This window comes from Homarus americanus, unplaced genomic scaffold (genome assembly GCF_018991925.1).
Source record: "Homarus americanus isolate GMGI-L3 unplaced genomic scaffold, GMGI_Hamer_2.0 scaffold2539, whole genome shotgun sequence".
Lineage (NCBI taxonomy): Eukaryota > Metazoa > Arthropoda > Malacostraca > Decapoda > Nephropidae > Homarus > Homarus americanus.
The window spans coordinates 5,609,578-5,628,902 of NW_024725489.1; the positions used below are offsets into that span (position 1 = coordinate 5,609,578).

Here is a 19,325-nt window from a genome sequence, read left to right on the forward strand (position 1 = left end):
TGGTGGGCACAGCTAAACGAAAAGTTAGCTTTGCTAACCTCTAATCCGTAGTATTTATTCAAGTCAATTAGGATAGAATATTATTGTAATACAACAGTTTTTTAACGGAAAACCAATCGAAAAGCGATTACGGTAACATCTTTTGAACGAAAGAAAGCGAAAGTCATTGTTTTGTCACTATTTTATCCAACTTTCCACTGTAATATGTACGTCATTTCAGCAAAAATATTCCTTTTCCATGAATGCTTTATATCAAGCACAGTATGAATAGAATACCATTGTAAAATAACAGTATTTTAACCAAAAACTATTTGAAAAAAGTACATAAACCCCGACTTACGACGGGGTTAGGGACCCAAATCCAGGTCGTAAGTCCGATATGGTCGTAAGTCCGATATAGATAAATAAAAAATCTACAATGAAATACAGTACAGTAAAAGTAATGAATAATGATGAATGGATACAGTACAGTGAAAGTAATAAATAATAAGGAATGGATACAGTGTGACTGAGCACTTAACCTTTAATGTAGTCAGCTGAATGCACATGGGGCCCCCATAATTTTCTAATTATACATGGAGACTACATTAACTGGAAACGTTTCGGTATAGAAAATGCGTGTCTATCTGAGGCGGTCGTAAGTCCCGACGGTCGTAAGTCCAAAGTCGTAAGTCGGGGTCTAGGTGTATATTCTCTTGAACATCGGAAGGTTAGGTAAAATCTTTTGTTTTCGTCATGTATTTTATCCTATTTTACATTAAAATACATCACGTTTCAGCAAAACCACTATTTATTTCCGAGAATATATTCATTCAGGCGCAGTTTAGGTATAATATACGTGTGATGTAACAGCTTTTTAACTGAAAATGATTCGAAAAACACGTGTACCGTCTAGCTGATACTCAACAGCTGGTGGTGCGTCATGCATCGTTGTAAACAATAGGAGGTTGAAGTAGATTACCGGGTATTATATTAAGTGTGAAATATCGAAAAGGTTTTTATTACCGGTATTTTTTGTAGCTCAGTGAGAACTGTGATACCGTATATGATATGATAAGTTAGCCTGTGCTAAGAATTTCAACATAGACTACTGAAAACACGTAAGGTAATTTAGCCAATTGTAAGTTGGTGAGCTTCATTTGTTAAAGGCACTGCACAACTTTTCATTACTAATTGGTACATATTTTATGTTTTCATTGTTTACTGGCAGTAAATGGTAAATATTTTTCATGTCTGAAGCTAAAAGTTGCATCCTCCCCCACACTAGTGGTGATGTTACATTTAACCAAAAAGACACTGGTGTTTTATCCCAGCAGTGGGTGGACCAGCATTTTAGGTTAAGGTCCGCTTAGGTAATAATCCTACAAATCTAAAAAAAAAAAAAAAAAAATTCAAATTTTGTCTGAATTATCCGAAATCCGGATTAAAGGGGTCCCAATTAACGAGGGTCGACTGAACTAACACGCAGTCAGCCAAGCGTGCCTGACTGGCTGTTGGAGACATGCGTCGCTGCGTCACAGGAACAAACATGTATAAATTTTGATAGTGGAACTAAATTTAGCGGAAGCTAATTGGTCCGCTAATGGTTTCCAAAGTTAGTGAAAAAGCTAATCCCCTACCGAGGAAGTTAGCTTCGCTGATTAGCGGAACCGTGCCCACCACTGACATGATGTAATATTAAAAGTAACTTGTGCTGCTCATTATTTTATATTTTGTACATCGCCATGGAGTCATCATTGTCAGAGGTCAGATTGACTCGCCAGATTGTGGGCACCAGAAGATAACGTTGCTGATATTTGGTAGGATATATCACGAGTCTGAAATATACCTGTGGTCTAGATACTAAACTGCTCAGACAACTACAATGTGCAGCTTCTCCCTTGAACAGTAGGTTGAGGCTCCTCTGGAATGAACTGGTTAAACATTACTTCCCCAACATCTTGAGGGAAATTAAGTTTTTCCAGTCATTAGTTTGGCTTTCATGAGTTCATCTAGTAACATTATCTCACTCCATCCCTTCTCTGGCTTAATCCAATCCTCGGATTTGATGGTTAAACCTGGTCGAGGCCGGCTTTGTCTTGTACCTCTTTGCTCATTGTATAATTAAAAGATTAACTATTTTACTGTTGCCTCTTAATTCTTTATCTGTTGCTTATACAGTATTGTTTAGTGTTACCATACATTCAGTGTGTGTTAAGTGTACAGCTGCTAGTTACAAAGGTTTACACAAAACAAAGTGGAGAAAAGCTTTAAAGAGTGTACAGTGTATATAGTGGTTACTAGTATAATAGTTTTTTTTTATGCATGTACAGTAATATCATTAATAATTGCTAATTAACCGTAACCCAAAATGCAAGTTAGGAACCTGTTTTTACTCCTTTTCTGTCTAAAGAGTTATGCTCCCTGTGGGTGTGTTTATTCTTGCTGGCATTTTACCGAATCCAGCTGGTATGAAACACGAGGTACCATATATATATATACTTCATTTTTAGTCCCAATGAGATTCACGGCGCCATCAGCTCGATGAACAGGCTTTGTGTGAAATATAACAGAGCCTAGGACTGCTTTTAGTGTCCTTGTGGGTTGGTCGGTAGCATTCCCTAGTCCCACCCAGTAGGTTGAGGGTTCGAATCCTGGCTGGTGAGGTCGTTGATTATATGTTCAAAGTCCACGTGTTATATGCACTAAAAATGGTGTGTGTGTGTACATACATACATACATACATATACATATATACACACACACACACACACACACACACACACACACGTGGAAAAAACCCGCGTTAAGTGAAAGTTCGGTTCTGGGGAGGCACCGCGTATACGTGAAATCGCGCTAAGCGGAGTTTTAATGTATGTATATATATATCTCTAATCCTTTTTTTTACACGCCACGCTGCACCCAGCCAACACGGAATGCTCACCTTAGGCGGTGCATGTACTTTTTTACGCGGAGAGCGGCTGGCGGTCATGTCGCGCCGCGTCATTTTTGGATTCAAACCTCTCGCCATGTTGGGTAAGCAGCACGAGTAGGTCGCACAGTGTATGTCTTTGTTGCGTTATCGGTGACGTCATATGATATATCGGACTGTGATTGGGCCAAGCATCCTTACCTCCCTCCCCCGCTAGCTGTGATTGGTTTCATGTACTATGACGTGCTCCGCCGCGGGAGCGTTCAAGCCCCTTGACCCACCTGCGCCAATTACACCCCTTCAGGCTACACCGTGTATATCGGTATCTATTGTTCCATAAGAATGGTTCCGCCGGACCACCACCACCACCGCAAAGAAACCTTGCATTACCTGGACCCAACCGCCCTAAGCCAAAGAAGATACGACTTTCCCTAAGCTACGAAATTAAATACAAGATCATCCAAGAGTTGGAGAAAGGAATAAGACAGGTTGATCTTGCACGCCAACATGGTGTTAACGAATTTACGATCCAGACGATCAAGAAGGATGCAGCCAAGATAAAGGAGCACATGAACATCACAAAGTCTACAGGTGCTTCTATGATCAAGTATTTCCACAACCAGGTGCTTCTCAAGACGGAGAAATTACTTGTGAGCTACTTGATTCGTCAGGCGCGACGGAACATGGCGGTGGACACGCGCCCAGTTAAGGAGTACGCATGTGAACTGTATGCTGCAGTGTCACGTAAGATGGGAATTGCAGAGCCCAAACTCTTCAATGCTTCCTCTGGGTGGTTGCAGAGGTTTAAGAAGAGGAACAAGATCACCAACATTAACATTGGTGGTGAAGAAGCTAGTGCTGACCGTGTTGCGGCTACGGATTTTCCTCCGTTTTTACGCGAGATTATGGAGGAAGGACTGTACACGGACCACCAGGTGTTGTTTAACATGGACGAATATGGTCTTTTTTGGAAAAGATACCGTCCAAGGCCTTCGTTGTGAAGAATGCCAGCAAGTGTAGGGGCCGGAAGTTGCAGAAGGAGCGCATCACCGTCCTGTTTACCACCAATGCCTCCGGTACCTGTAAGATGAAGTTATAGGTGATCCACGCAAGCCGCACGCCTACAAGAGCATGGACATGACCAAGCTAATTGACCACTGGCTGACCGCACGTAAGGCGTGGATGTTCTCTACTCTGTCCCTCTCCTGGTTTGATGACTGTTTCGTTCCTGACGTGAAGAAATTCTGAGCAACAGAATGTTCCATTCAAGATTTTGTTGCTGCTTGACAACGCACCAGGACACTCGACCCTACTGTTGGATCGTCACCCCAACATAAAGTGGTCTTCCTTCCTCCCAACACTGTCATTAATACAGCCCATGGACCAAGAATTGATCTGTAATGTGAAAGCTGCATTCTCTATAAAGAAGTTTAAGCTCCTGAATTGCTATACCAACACCAAGGATGAGTTGCGTAATCTGGGTGACACCGATAGCAAGGGCGAAGAGGACGAGGAACAACAGTTGGCAGAGCAAGAAGTACTTGTGAAACGTTTTTGGAGAAAATTCAACGTCAAGAAAGCGGTGGACTTCTTGGGGGAGGCATGGGATCAGCTGTCTGTAGCAACGGTTCGTCACGCATGGAGACATGTGTTGCAAGGTATTCCAGGTGGGAGGCAGAGTCAATCTGTGACTGGTGAGGTTCAGACTGTTGGAGTAGCAGTGGACCTTGCCAGAGAAGCTGCGCAGAGTGTTACAGCTGCAGGCTTCTCCGAGACCACCATCGACGACATTATGGAGGTGATAAGGGATCCTGATGTGACTGCCGACAAAATGTTAGATGATGACGTCAGTGAAGAGGCAGGTGGTGAGTCATCCCAAGAAGAACGCAAGTTATCGCATAGTAATGTAAGGGGTGCCATCGAGTGTGTTGAGAAACTCGAGCTGCTCCTTTCCTACGACCCTGACGATAACCTGTATGAAGTCTTCACTACCCAGCTTTTGCAGACTATGGAGCCCTACATCAAGGTGTATGACGACAACATCAACACCAGCCGTCAGCAAAGCATTACTGAGTTCTTCGCCCGCAACCCATCACAGCCAGCCCAAACCAGTGATAGTGACAGACAGTGATGGTGACTTTGAGGGATTTGTCAGGGAGGCACTGATAAGTGTGGATGACTGATGATGACTCACCTGAGGGCCAGTAGCCTGCCCTCTGCCTCGGAACCAGCCTCCATTCCCGTACGCCGACCCATGTTGGGAAAAATTCGTAAGGAATTCATTAACCGAGGGTGTGCTCGTTAACCGAAGTGAAGAATATTATGGAAGGTAATTCGTTAACCGAAATTTCGTTAACCGAGGGATCACTGTACTATACTGTAGTGTATATACTAGTTTATAATGGCTGATTTAATGCTTGCCTAACAGTGAATAATATAATTGATGTAGCCTCATTCTGGGTGAAGGTCAGTACGGTAATGGAAAAATAATTCTGGTTAACCTAAACAGGCAAGTTTTTGGAAAAACTAAAATTTTCTTAATTTCAATCAAATCTAAAAGAAATCAAAGTTATCATTTGAGCTTGGCAAGAATCTGTAATACCTGTATTTTCATATTTTCTTATCCTTTGTGTTCAGTTAGGAATGGCCTAAGGTTGCTAAATATGGATAATGGTTCCTTATATTAAGATTTATCCTTCCTTTTCATCTTTGAGGCTTCCATTATATTTTGTGTTGGCATGTCCATATTAGCCTGTGAGAGGTAATGCTGTATTTAATAATTCAAAACAACTTTCATAAGTGTCAAGGACTACTGTTATGGGTGTAATTGCATGGTATATTCAGCATATACAGTTTGTGGGTGTCATTGCAAATACAGTAGTAGTATTTCTCAATGAACCATATTTTAACAAATTTTTATGTATTGATTAGGATAGTTTGATATAATTCAGTGATGTAGATGGCAGTTCTTGAAAATTAAATGACCTGGGAGCATTGTATTGGCAAGGTAGCTTGGAGGGCTTACTGTCATGGTCACTCTTATAGTGGGAAAGTCAGCATCATTTAACTTTATTCTAGGAAATTCTACCTCCTCCATCACCTTCTCTTACCTTTAATTTATGCTTTACAGTTTTTGTTGCTTTCTGCTACCACACCATCTTCCTCTTCTTAAATTATTACTATTTCTTTATCCACTTTCATTTTTTCCTTGTTTGGTTTGCCTGCCTCTGCCACTTTATTTTTTCTTTCAGTAATAGTGCCAGTACTTACTTTTACCCTCCTTTACTTGCATCTCCTTCTTTTCCCTTTTAAGCACCTCATTCGCCCAATCTTTCCCATCTCTTTATCTATCCTTTCCTCTAATTTCATTTCTTTTCTCTTCTCCTTCCCCCATTTGTGTAAAAATTTTTTTTTTTTTACCAAATGGAAAATTGCTGTAAACCCATTGCTAGCTAACTAATATTATTTACATTCCTCAGATGAGTACGATGCCAGGGTTACCTACAAGACCCTGCATATATGACATTGACCTTGACTTGGAAAAAGAGGAAGTTCAGGGGCTTTTCTAAACACTGTAATGTTCTACAATTAATAGTCTATGTGCTCAATAATAGAAACACAGGCCAGTGGTAGGTAAGTAGGTTTGTATAACTTACCATCTGCTGGTCATCATAGGGTAAACAATTGTTGATATTCCTTTGTTGATATACAGTACTGTACTTGTATGGGTGGTTAACTTACTGCTGATAAATGTGAATGTAAAACAGTGCCAAGAAATTTTGACGTTGAACAGTTGTTATACAGTACAAGAACTTTCACTGTGTATAAAGTATCCTGTTAAAGTTGTGCCATTTCTATACAGTTAAGTATTTTTGGTTGTCTCAGAAAAGTTAATGGCTCTGTAAATGCAATCCTGAATATATTTTATGAATCCAGAAGTCTACTGGAGAGGTGTGTTGTTTGTATTCTTGTTACATATTTTTGTAAAATGATGAATATAATAAATTAAATGAGGGTCATTTGCTATGTACGTATTTGTTTATACCTCGTGTAATTTCAGATTGTGATTGAAACTAGTAATAATGTTAGTTGATATTATTTGTATGCGAGTGATTGTTTTATCGCATGTTCACCGTGTTATTGTTGTGTTTGTTGTATGGTGTGAATATATGTTTAGAGTAGAACCTCACTAAACCGGACTAACTGAGGCAGACCCCAATCCGATGAAAGCAAATACAGTAGTACCCCGATTTACAATTGAACCCACAGGGTACCGCGGAAAGTGAAAACCGCATAAAGTGAACAACAGAACATCTGGGATTAATTCCAATAGAGACTGGCCCGACCCCTCAAACTCTACTTTTTCCGACACAATAACTATGTTCTAGTAAAAATAACATCTTAATTTTATGATGGTACATGCACACAATTAATACTTAAGAGAAATAGAGAAGTACAGTCGCCAAGTTAATGTCCATTCAAATAATGGACAACTCCTTCCCCCTCTTCTCACACTACACTCGCTGGCTCTTCCCCCTCTGAGAAATTTTGGGGGGAAAACCACTGGATTTTAAGGTATAGTAATAAATAATACCTCAAACTAAAGTTAGGATAATATAATTGACACTGCTGGATTCCTTGTAAAACCAGGAATATTTTGAATTTAAATGTCATATATTTTGCACAAAAGATAACATATTTACTCAGAGTAAACATTAGATCTAAAATTTGTATGTCTAATGCAAAATCTATGATGTTTATATTCAAAATGATCATCATATTGTAAGAATTCCAGCAATGTAAATTATATTCTGGCCGGGTAATTTGTATGAATTTTATGAGCTAAATAAAAAGAAAAAAATATACTTCACCGTGTATATGAGTAGATGCACCGCGGAAAGTGAAAGTCTGGTTCTGGCAAGGTACCACGTAAATGAGAAATCGCGGAAAGTGAAACCGTGTAAAGCGGGGTAATACTGTACAGTAATATCTCGGTTAGCCGGAATTCTCCAATAGCCAGAATCGAAATTTGCTCAGAATTTTTCCGGAAAATTACCTAAATTCCAGGTTCAGGTACAAATTCTGATATTGAAAATCGGTAAAATTTTCTGGGAAAAAATACAAATTCTGGGAAATATGTCCCAATTTTTATTTCTGGGTCTGGGAGCAAATGTCGATTATGAAATAATGCGCAATTCCCAGAAAATCTTAGAAAATTACGAGAAAATCACTTCAAACCTTTCTCCTCAAGGCCTGGGAACAAATTTTCTGGGCGTTGAGAGAGTGCATCTTGTTTAGCCGCATCCTCACATGGTTGGTGCGTTGGTGGGTAAACCAATCACTTGGGTAATGCTGGATTTTTCTGCCCTTTGTCTATTTATAATTACTATGCGTATATAAACATTTCTTTAAATGTACACTCCGTAAAAAAAACTACCATACAGGTGGGGGTCTGATGATTTTCCAACTGAACATTTCCGTTGTCTCGCGAGGGTTAGTATAGGCCTGAATGTGAGACATTTCATACTTAATTTGGAAGGCTGAAATTAGCCGTTTCATTGACAATATTGAATTACTTTGTTACAATATGACTGGAGAATGTCAGTATATCTAGATAAGTTAAACTATGTTATATTACATGTTCCACACACCATGGACTACAGTAGCCTTGGAAGTGGATGAGTTGCCATATAGGAATGCATTATATGTTTGGCAGAATAAGTGGATGTAGTAAAGGTACAAGATTATTTTGAATCTGTATTTGCATTGCTAATTCACTTTGGGCTAATGCCATGTCATTCTTTATTCATATTGGAAAATATACTATGCTGTTCCGTCATAATGGAACCCAGCCCAACGACGTTTTACTATACGGTCGATAATTCCGGAAAGTCTAGTACAGCTCCTCCCCGACTTACGACGGGGTTAGGGACCCAAATCCAGGTCGTAAGTTGAAAATGCTTAAATAATACATAGAAAATCTAAAATGGGTGTCTCTCTTTCTTCTCCGCACCACAAAACTCTCACTTTTAAGCTTGCCAGCCATTTTAAAGCGAATTACAAACGAAAATTTTGTCAGTACACAGCGCAATCACTGACGTTGGGACTCGAAAATACGTAATTTGACAACATTTTGGTATGACTGAGGCGGTCGTATGTCCGGGAGGAGCTGTACTGGGTTTCGTTTCAAAGTGCCGATCACTTGTTTTGAGCACGTGTGGCCGAACCCATACACGCGCAGCGCTACCAATGCGAGGAATGCCTGGGGGGGAGGGGGACCCTTTTTGAAACTCTTCCTTTGTAGTGTCTGTTTCGCGCAGGAATTGTAACGGTAGTTTTTTTTTTACAGTGTATGTTAAATACTAAAAAAGTAAAATAATACAGTAATAAATCGGTGTAATTCCGAGCTGAGCTAACAAAGCAAAGGGTGAGGTGATGGAGTCAGATGGTGAGGTGATGGAGTCAGGTGGTTAGGTAACGTGCCAAGACACTTAGACAGCACACAAATTACCGTAAGTTGTGGCATTGAGTCGACATTTTAAGCTTGAGAAAATCTCTTCCAAACCAGAGGTCAACGTATATGCCGAGTATAAAATGTGAAGCTTTACCACAGTGGTAAACAAGTGGAACAGCCTTCTTAACACTCGCTGTGCATCACTTAGCGTAACTCCCGTGGCCTGCCGCTAATATTCCCTTCTGACATTCATGTTTGGTAAACTTATTTAACATTAGATATTATAATAAAATGTAAATTCCAGTATAATTAAACTATCACAACACCACATGCCATTTCCAACAGCTGATGCACAGTAAACAATCGATCAGAATGGCTGGCCGCATACCACTAAACCCAGGCAGCCAGCCAGACAATTACCCGGTACTATATGTGTGCAATCTGCACAATATTATGATTGCGTTATAGGTACAGCTTCAAACTTGAGTCATATTTCATCTTTTGCTGTGGGAGCCGTGGGGATAAGATATTTTCAGCTGTTTAAAAACTGGATACTCTGAGTGTTAAACAGCTACTACTGGACAAGAAGACATCTACAGTGTTGTCAGGTTGGTGTGTGGGTAATGAGTGGATGCCAGCAAGAGCATAAAGTCACAATGGTTTAGTAAATTGCCACGTAGGCTTGATCAGTGTATGGGGGGGGTCAATAAGCTGTTTACAGTCTAAGCTGTGTGCCAACGGTGTAATGGACCCATAGTTTTGCCGCTGGCTGCGTGGTGTTGGTGGCGCCACTGGCAGTTTGTTTACACCAGCTGATGCAAATGCCGGATTGTAAATTTGAAAGGTATTACGTTAAGTGTCTTAATGAAAGTGGCGTGGCCTTATTGACAGGTAGTAAGCAGCTACCAAACAGGGAGGTACTACCGCCTAGGAAGATATTGGAAGCATAATGTGTTGTCTAATGGTAGATCCTGCTGCTATATGGCATCACGAAAATTGTGACCAAGTCCCAGGTTGCTCATTTGACTTCTGCCTCATTTAAACACAATTGCAGGGTCTCAATTATTTATCTTACTATTGACAACACAACACAAATTGTTTCTCACTTTTGATTTTTTTTTTCATTTTTGCATTTCTTTATGGTTCTTTATTATTATTATTATCATTATTATTATTACAGTGACCCCTCGTTTAACGAACACCTCGGTTAACGTAATTTCGATTAACGAACTGCCTTCCATAAGGATCTTCAATTCGGTTAACGAAAAAAAATTCGGTTAACGAAGTTCTTACGAACCGACCTCAACATGTTTTCGCTTGCACTGACCGGGCAACCAGCTTTAGTATCAGTCCGCCAACACATTAATCGGTTCTAGGGCTTAAATTCCTTACTATTTTAGTAAATATCAAGAAGTTTATACTATTAAATAATTTTAAAAGTTTAATATTCAATTTTTTAGTCATTTTAACAATTATTGAACATAATTGAAGGTAAAGTGACTAGTTTAATGCGCGGCATCCAGCCTCTTAACACAGTAAACAGAAGTTAGTCTCTCTCTGTTTTCACTGGAGGTAACATCTTGCTTGAGACTCTCTTCAACTAAATGCTTTTTTTCTGTGTTTCCAAGCAAATTATTGGTCATTTTGAAATATATTTTACATGTTGACAATATATAATGCAGTGCAGTGTTGATTTAAAGAAAATAATCTTGAATTACACCAAAGAGAGCTAAAATTTTATGGGTGAAATGGTGCTATGGGGTGACTTCTCTTCCACCCCAATGCCTTCTCTTCTTCCTTCTCCTCCACCCCCATTCTAAATCCCATCATCATCATCATCATCATCATCCAGGAGCCTTCTACATACACACCTCAAAGTAAGTGAACTTTTCTACCATTTTTGTTGAATTTAGGAAATTTTCGGTGAGCTGGAACCATGCAAAACCCATTGAAACAATGGTTTAGTTAACGAACTTTTCGGTTAACGAGCGACCTTCTGGAGCAGTTGAGTTAGATTAACGGAGGGGTCACTGTATTATTATTATTCTCATTATCATTATTATTATTACATTTTCGCCCCCCAGGCCCTGATGTGGATCAGTGACCTGTGCCCAGGTGGGCTAATCCCCGTAAAAAAAAAAAAAAAAAACTTTCGCCATAGGCTATATTCACATTTCAGTTCTAGCCTAGCCTATGTTTGGGCCTATGTAGAGCTGGTTTTATAGTATTTTTCTAATGGTATTGTTGTGGCTCCTCTCTCCTACAACTTCCAACTGATGACTGAGCTCCCGCACGCCTACCAGCCAATCAGCGTACAGCCAGCGACGCTGGTAGACCTACTCCACAGTGCGGACGCACACGTAGCAACGCCAGGATCAGGGTGCCGGGTACTTCTGGCATTCTCCTCTGTGATTGGCTCTCGCTCTACACGCATCCCAAATCCTGATCCTCGTAAATTGTATAAATACGGCCATGCCTGTCCATGGAGAGCATTCTACACTCAGCTACTGGACCAGCAACATCTCTCTCAGCTCCTCACCTAGTCACTCCTAAGCACTGCGCTGTACAACAATATATATACAGAAAGCGCATCGTGAGTTTCTATCCAACCTCATTCCTGAGTGAAGGTATCTACATGTACGTACGTTTGTGTGCCCATACAAAGAGATAATAGACAACTAAAGAGAATTGACAACTGGCCACATACAGTACACTACAAGATATCGGCGCATTTATCCTCTTTGCCACTGATCAACGTTTCCAGCACAGGAACAATGTCATAGTTTTTGGAGTACCTGAGAGCCAGGCGGAGGGAACTGAGAGTAGGATAACACACGATAAGATGCAGTTTAAGAATATTTGTACAGAGGTTCTGAAGATGCCTTCAACCCCACAGGATGTGAGGAGGCTGGGACAAAAGCAGGGGATAAGCCTCGCCCCCTCAGGATCACACTAGTGAGTGAGGAGGAGAAATGGGAGGTTATTCGACAGGCAAAAAAATTAGCAAGGAGCGAGGCATCTCGGGGTGTGTTCATTCACCCAGATCGCACGGTAATGCAGAGGGAACAGCACAAGAAGCTCCTGCAGGACTTGAAGCAGAAGAGGGAGGAGTCAAGGAGGAACGGGGACGGGTGTACATGAGTTATATTCAGGGGGAGGGGTAGTGGAAGCGAGTGTGCCGACACAGGACCAGGGGGCAACAGCGCACCCTCCACCTGCTCTACCCCCCACCAGGGAGGGGGCACCAGCTCCGCCTATCAGCCTGGAGAAGGCGAGTGCCGTGTAAACAATGACATTTCTAACCACACCCCAGTGCCGGATTTAGACCTGTGGAGGCCCATGGGCAGCCTCTTTATGGAGGCCCCCCTCATTATAACTACCCAAGAGGGTGGGGTGGCGAGTGAAGCGAGCCTAAACATCAGGGAGTTCCGGGGGGCACTGTAAGCCCCCTGGGAAAATTTTTAAATTTGAACATTTCTTTGGAGAATTTTGAAGCCACGTGCAGTTATATTGAGGAAATTAGAACATTGAGAATTTTTTAATTAAATGTATATATATTGATAGTGTACAAATTTCCAATACATACACACACACACACACACACACACACAAGTGAGACATGACTGGAGTCATTCATGTGGCTTCAAGTCGACCAGCCCTGATATACTGTAGCTACTACCGCACATGTTAAAAATTTGTGGAATTCTAAATATATTATTAGCAACACAAACAAACGCATTCATTAAAAATATACGGTTCATAGGAAAACCAGGTATTCATGAATTTCAAGGAGTATGTAGTGGACGTCTCCCCTACAACTGCGTAGCCGCATTCCAATGCCACAGTATCCTAGCAACCAGCCACCTACTACGTCTTCCCTAGCAACCAAACGAGCGGCCCAGGGGGGGGGGCGTCACCAGATGCCACAGTATCCTAGCAACGGAGTCGAGAAACCGGCGACTTCCCACGGATTTACTTCCGGCTGCTGTGTATATAAGTTCTGTCTCTCCATTGAGATTCATTCTGGCCTCGGTTCCTGAACACGCAACACCTCCTCCTCCGCCGCTTCCTGGCGGCCCTCGCTTCTCCTCCGCCTGCCTGGCGGTCCTCGCTCCCGCCGGCGAGCATGGCGACCCACCAGCTGTCCTTCTCTGAGCGTCCTCACCAACCAGCTCTCTGATTCTACTCTACGTTCCTGATCACGCAACACCTCCTCCAAGCAAGCTCCTCGCTGTCCAGCTTTCATTCAACCAGGAGGCCAGCAACAGGCAACATCTTCTCTAACGAAGCTCCTGCACATCTACCTCCTTCAACACGCTACTCACCGAACGTGTCTACTGAGCAGCTCCTCACCACACGGCATCTCCAGCACCAGACTGTCTACCATATAACTTATATTATATAAGAAAACCACCACCTTAGAGTTTCCATCCATCTTGAGTGCTAGACAACATAAAATCCTACAAGTAGCTAGCCTAATTTCTATCACGCTTCTTGCTGAACATAGTTTTACGTGATGGAATAGATAAACATGAATTTTAAAGAATGAAAGTAAAAATAATCCAAATGAATAAACAAATAAATAAAATAATGTAATATGTGGAGGCCCCCAGATTGTGGAGGCCCCTGGGCAGCTGCCCACTTTGCCCACTCCTGAATCATCCCTCGCCACACCCCTGCAAAAAATGTTGAAAAATTTAGCAAATGCTGCAGTTTGAGAATGGAGGGGGCGGAGTTACTACTAAGAGCAGAGACGTTACCGAAAATTTTTTCAGGCTTGAATGTCATGTACACTAATACTGACACGTTCCTTGATAAGAGAGAGAAGTTTGAAACACTACTGAAGGTACACCAACTCGATATTGTAGGAGTTGTAGAACTGTTGTACAAGAACAGAAGAATCGACCCAGAGGAATGTGCGTTCAGTACTACTGGATATGATTCATTCATGAACCTTTCTCAAGAAACCTGCAAGAGGGTTGTGGTTATCTATGCTAGGCAAGACCTTAGAGCCAGCCAGGCGATTTTTTGAAGAGTCCAGGTGGTGTAAAATTAAATTAAGGGGAGGGGACTTACTTACTGTCGGGTGTAGCTACAGATCCCCAAACTGTGGCCCACTAAATCAAAGGAACTTGAGAGCCTTAATAGTTAATGCAGCGATGCTCAACCCTAGCCACCTCCTTATCATGGGGGGACTTTAACTTTGACGACATCGACTGGAGAAACGAGTTCGCCCCAAAAGACTTGAATAACCCTGCTACTCTTTTTGTAGAAACTGAGAGATAATTTTCTGTTCCAACATGTTTAAGACCCGACACATTGCAGAGGGGAGCAAACACCCAAGTCACTAGACCTCATCATAACAAACGAGGAGGGTATGGTGGCCAAACTGGAACACCTTGCCCCAGTTGGCACCAGGTACCATGTAGTGTTGTCATTCAGATTTAACTGTTACCTAGTTCATGATAAAGCCAGACCAAGGTTCAAATATTACAAGGGAAATTACGACGGGATGAGGGGTATCCGCTGGCCTGACTCACTAAGGCACAAGAACGCAGACACTACGCTGAATATCATAACCGTTAAAAGTGACCCATTTGATCGATAAATATATACCCAAGACCAAACCAAGTGCCTCTAGGAATACGAGGGGATCCCTACACATGAACCATGCGGCGGTCGACAAAGTTAAGAAGAAATCCCAGAAATTCATGACGAGGGTTAGGTCAAACGATGAGCAGGACAGGAGGATGTATGCAAGACCCAGAAACCAAGCAAAGGCAGAGTGTAGAAGGGCTGAAAAGGAGTTCCAGAGGCTGGTTGCAAGTGAGGTCAAGTCAAACCCAAAGGCGTTTTGCCGGTATGCAAAATCGAAATTAAAAAAGCGAGTAGGAGTATCAGACCTGAGGCTTGAAGATGGTAGTTATGCAGATTCTGACCAGGATAAAGATGAGGCATTGAGCAGCTTCTTTTCCTCGGTGATCACAAGAGAGGATGCGATTAACCTTCCTGCGTTTGAGGACAGACGGTTCGACACAGCACTGACCCACATTGTGTTCACAGAAGAGGGTATAAGAAATAAACTGTCAAAGCTAAAGGTCCATAAGAGTCCCGGCCCTGACATGGTGCATCCCAAAGTGCTAAGAGAGTTGTACAACGAGCTTGCCGAGCCCCTGAAGACCCTGTTCTGTAATGAACAAAAGGTCCCCAGTGATTGGAAAATGGCTTATGTGAGTCCTATTTTCAAGAAGGGAGATCGTCACTCCACGAATAACTATAGACTGGTGATATAAGGGACTGTGTGTCAGTAACAATTCTTTTTACTCTAATACTTATAATCATTGGTAGCGTGACGAGAGGAGGCTCGTGGGTATATGTAATGATAGTATCAAGTAATAGGGAAGAAATAACGGTAGATACTGTAGGTAAATAATAGACACAATATACAAATACAAAATTTATTTAAACATTAATATGGAGGTAGGAGAAAGAATATATATGTACCAACAGACGAAATCTGGTACTATGCCCTCAGGCTCAACATACTCACACCACTACTGGGTGGACATACTCAATATCACTCACACCACTACTGGGTGGACATACTCAATAACACATAACTCTTATAGTCACTTAGCACCATAAAGACCAGGGGCAACTGCCACTACAACACTCAGTCGTCAGGAGTGATACTCAAGCAACCGCCATGGGGTCCTGCCACCATGGGGTACTTTCCGACGAACTCTGAAGATCCCAGTGGATTAACCCCACCACACAAATAGCCCTACTGAGTTAGACACTCATCCACCAATGATGGGGGCTGGTAGTGGTGTGTGGCTTGGTGATCCGGGGTCACCTCGCAGGCCGAGCGTTAGGGCCAGACGAGCCAGCTATGGGGCCATAGGTAGTCTGAAGTGTCTGACGGCCGGGTCTCACGAAGGTAACTGATCCTACTGGACCTCGGACATCTCCCCAGACATAGTGGATACAACATCCACGCTACAGACACGGCCTAGGCTGCGTTAGGGACCTGTATGGGTGAAGGGGCGAGCACTTACTAACAGTGACAACGACATCACATTTCAGGGGACGTTAAAGACGTAAATATGACTTCACTCAGAGCATATCAACTACGTTACTGTAACACTTGCACAATCAACTATTAATTGGGTCAAATCACTTAAAGAAGGGCGAATTACAACACAGAGTGGAATGGCCTACCTGTATGGGTAAAGGGGCGAGCACTTACTAACAGTTGAAATGCCCGCGGCACCCTCACTCAAAATAGGTCAGGAAGTCCACGTACTTCTATTTCGATGAATTAATTTACTGTACACTCTGACGTTGAAACTGAGACTATGAACTCCGTTTCATTCCCTACTATTATCCTCGCTAACAATGCTCTGGCTGAGCTATCAAAAGCAAAATTAAATTGCTTACAAGGGGTTGGATGGCAACAGGTCCCAACATACAGCGTCTTGCTACGAAATCCGCGGATTATATTCAAAGTTCCCTTTAGACAAAGACGGCCTATCGATGACGTCATCAAGGAAACAGAGAAAACGGGGGACGTTTCCACTGGGGGACTCAGAAGGTTTTGTGGACGTTTGAGCGTAATATGAATCCTTAAGGTTTTCAGGTTAGCCGTCATCACGATCATGACAGTGAGCCTGGCCAGCATAATACGTAAAGTACTTGAGAGTATTATCAGAGATGCCGCGATAGAACATCTACTACGAAACAACCCTGTAAGGGATTGCCAACACGGTTTTATGCCGGGGCACTCCTGCTTAACACAACTGCTCAAGGTATTGGATATTTGGACCCATATTCTGGAACGGGGTGGTAATATCGACATAAATCACGTTGTCTCGAATATTCCTAAGGTTTTGTGTATGTTTACTTCTATCTTCTTCAGTGTCGAAGAGGATAAAAAAGTAATCATACACAAACCCTTAAGAAGATTCATCCGGACAACATGATTCCTGTTGTATTAATGACATATTATGTATGTTCTATTGTGTAAGAGTTCCATCACTCTTAGCCAAGTAAAAAGTAGTGCCTGTCACAGTTATTATCACAAATACATATATTCATTTTGTTTGTTGCTGTCTTGTTACTTGATTAGTCACCCTATTTGAAGTCGGTTTTTTCAAGGGACATGGGATGTGTGTATGCACCTTGCCTTGTCCCTATGTTCATTGTCCAGTGGCTTTGTTAAATTGTTGGGTGTGTACCAAGGATAAGATACTCTAGTCCTTGGGCGTGAACAGCCTCAGCCTTCTGGGGAGCATAGCCACGTTGACTCTTATGTATATATTGTTATACACACACGAGACACTGTTACGATAAATTTGTATAAATATACCAAGGGGGAATTCAAAGTGTTGTGCTTGGCAGCTTGGATCTTGTCAAGACATTAAGTACGGCAGAAAAGCACTCGAGGGTAACTTTACGTTATCTCTTCGTCACTGATTATAATCAGTTACATCAGTTACATAATTATGTAATGGTAATTCATCTTTTTAATTAATTCCTTTATATATATTTCCGTTACATAAATAACGACATATATCCGAAAAATGAAATTATTTTCAGATATTTAATAAAGTATTGGTGTAAAAGATGGAACCGTGACTTTCGGAGCAATGAAGTTTGGACTTGTTGGTCAAGTTATTAATTCCTAGTTCTCCGTTCTTTAAATTCGTATAATACTTAAAAGATCATGAATTGTGAAGTAGGAAGAAATAAAGAGGTACCTTCAGTTCGGCAGGGCCCGTAAGGGACATGTTGGGTCAGCAGTAGGTAGTAGGCAGCTGTCTAACAGGGAGGTACTACTGCCAGGGAAGATATTGGCAGCATAATGTGTAGTCTAATGGTAGACCCTGCTGCCATATGTGACCAAGTCCCAGGTTGATGATCTGACTTTCTGCCTCATTTACACACAGTTGCAGGTCTCAATTGTTTCTCTTACTTTGACAACACAACACAACACAACACAACACAACATACTGTATATTGTTTTTCACTCTTGATCTTTTTTTTGTATTTAATATTTTGTTTTAATTTTATTAATTTTTAATAATAATAATAATAATAATAATAATAATAATAATAATAATAATAATAATAATAATAATGATAATAATAATATTAATAATAATAATAATAATAATAATAATAATAATAATAATAATAATATTTTTATTATTATTATTATTATAATTATTATTATTATTATTATTATTTCTCACACAGGCCCTGGTGTGGGTCATTGATCTGGTGGGTTAATCCCGTAAAAAAAGTGCAGAGGCTCATGGAGTGTGGGAAGTTTGGTGTGTAGTGGCGTCTTCTCCCAGGAGGTGAAGAGTTGTTCTGAAGAATAACGAATATTAATTTTTGAAAACAGTAAGATTAACTATTTTAATACTCAACTTATGTTTTAGAATATTTACTGGTTAGTTCTACATTATATATTTGAGTAATCTTGTATTTAACAGGTGTAAAATCACTTTTCATGGCGGTCTGAGATGTTGCGTCAATTCCTTTCATTTTTTATTCTATAACTTACCAGTTTGACACCAATGTATCTTAATGTAACTTGCCAGTGTAACTTTCTAATGCTCTCTGAGTGATAATAGTTCGACAAAATATATGCTTGACAGGGAAAGATAAATTTTCAGCTGTTTGCATTCATCTAAAATTTTATTATTATGGTCTTATGTATAAATAACAAATAAGTATTTATTGATATTTAATTCATATAATTGTTTATTTACATTAACGTTTGAGGCACTTTTTATATAGTTAGGTAATTTGTTTCTTGTGTCTACGGCTGGGAGTGTGTGTGTGTATATTGTCTGCAGAAGAAAGTAATATAATCAGTGTTTTATATGCGCTTAATATCTAGAAAAGCTTAATCATATCGCCCTTTTCTCTCCTCTTATGTGATATTGTCGA

At 41.0% G+C, this 19,325-nt stretch overlaps 1 protein-coding gene across 2 annotated transcripts in view; it reads left to right on the forward strand.

Annotated features, from left to right (window-relative positions):
* LOC121865049 (C-1-tetrahydrofolate synthase, cytoplasmic-like) overlaps positions 1–6,937 on the forward strand; it is a 30,075-nt gene extending 23,138 nt beyond the window's left edge. For both annotated transcript variants that reach the window (XM_042364378.1, XM_042364379.1), the window contains exon 17: positions 6,391–6,937. The gene's annotated coding sequence lies outside the window, so the exon portion shown is untranslated. The remainder of the gene's footprint in view (positions 1–6,390) is intronic.
* Positions 6,938–19,325: the final 12,388 nt, after the last annotated feature.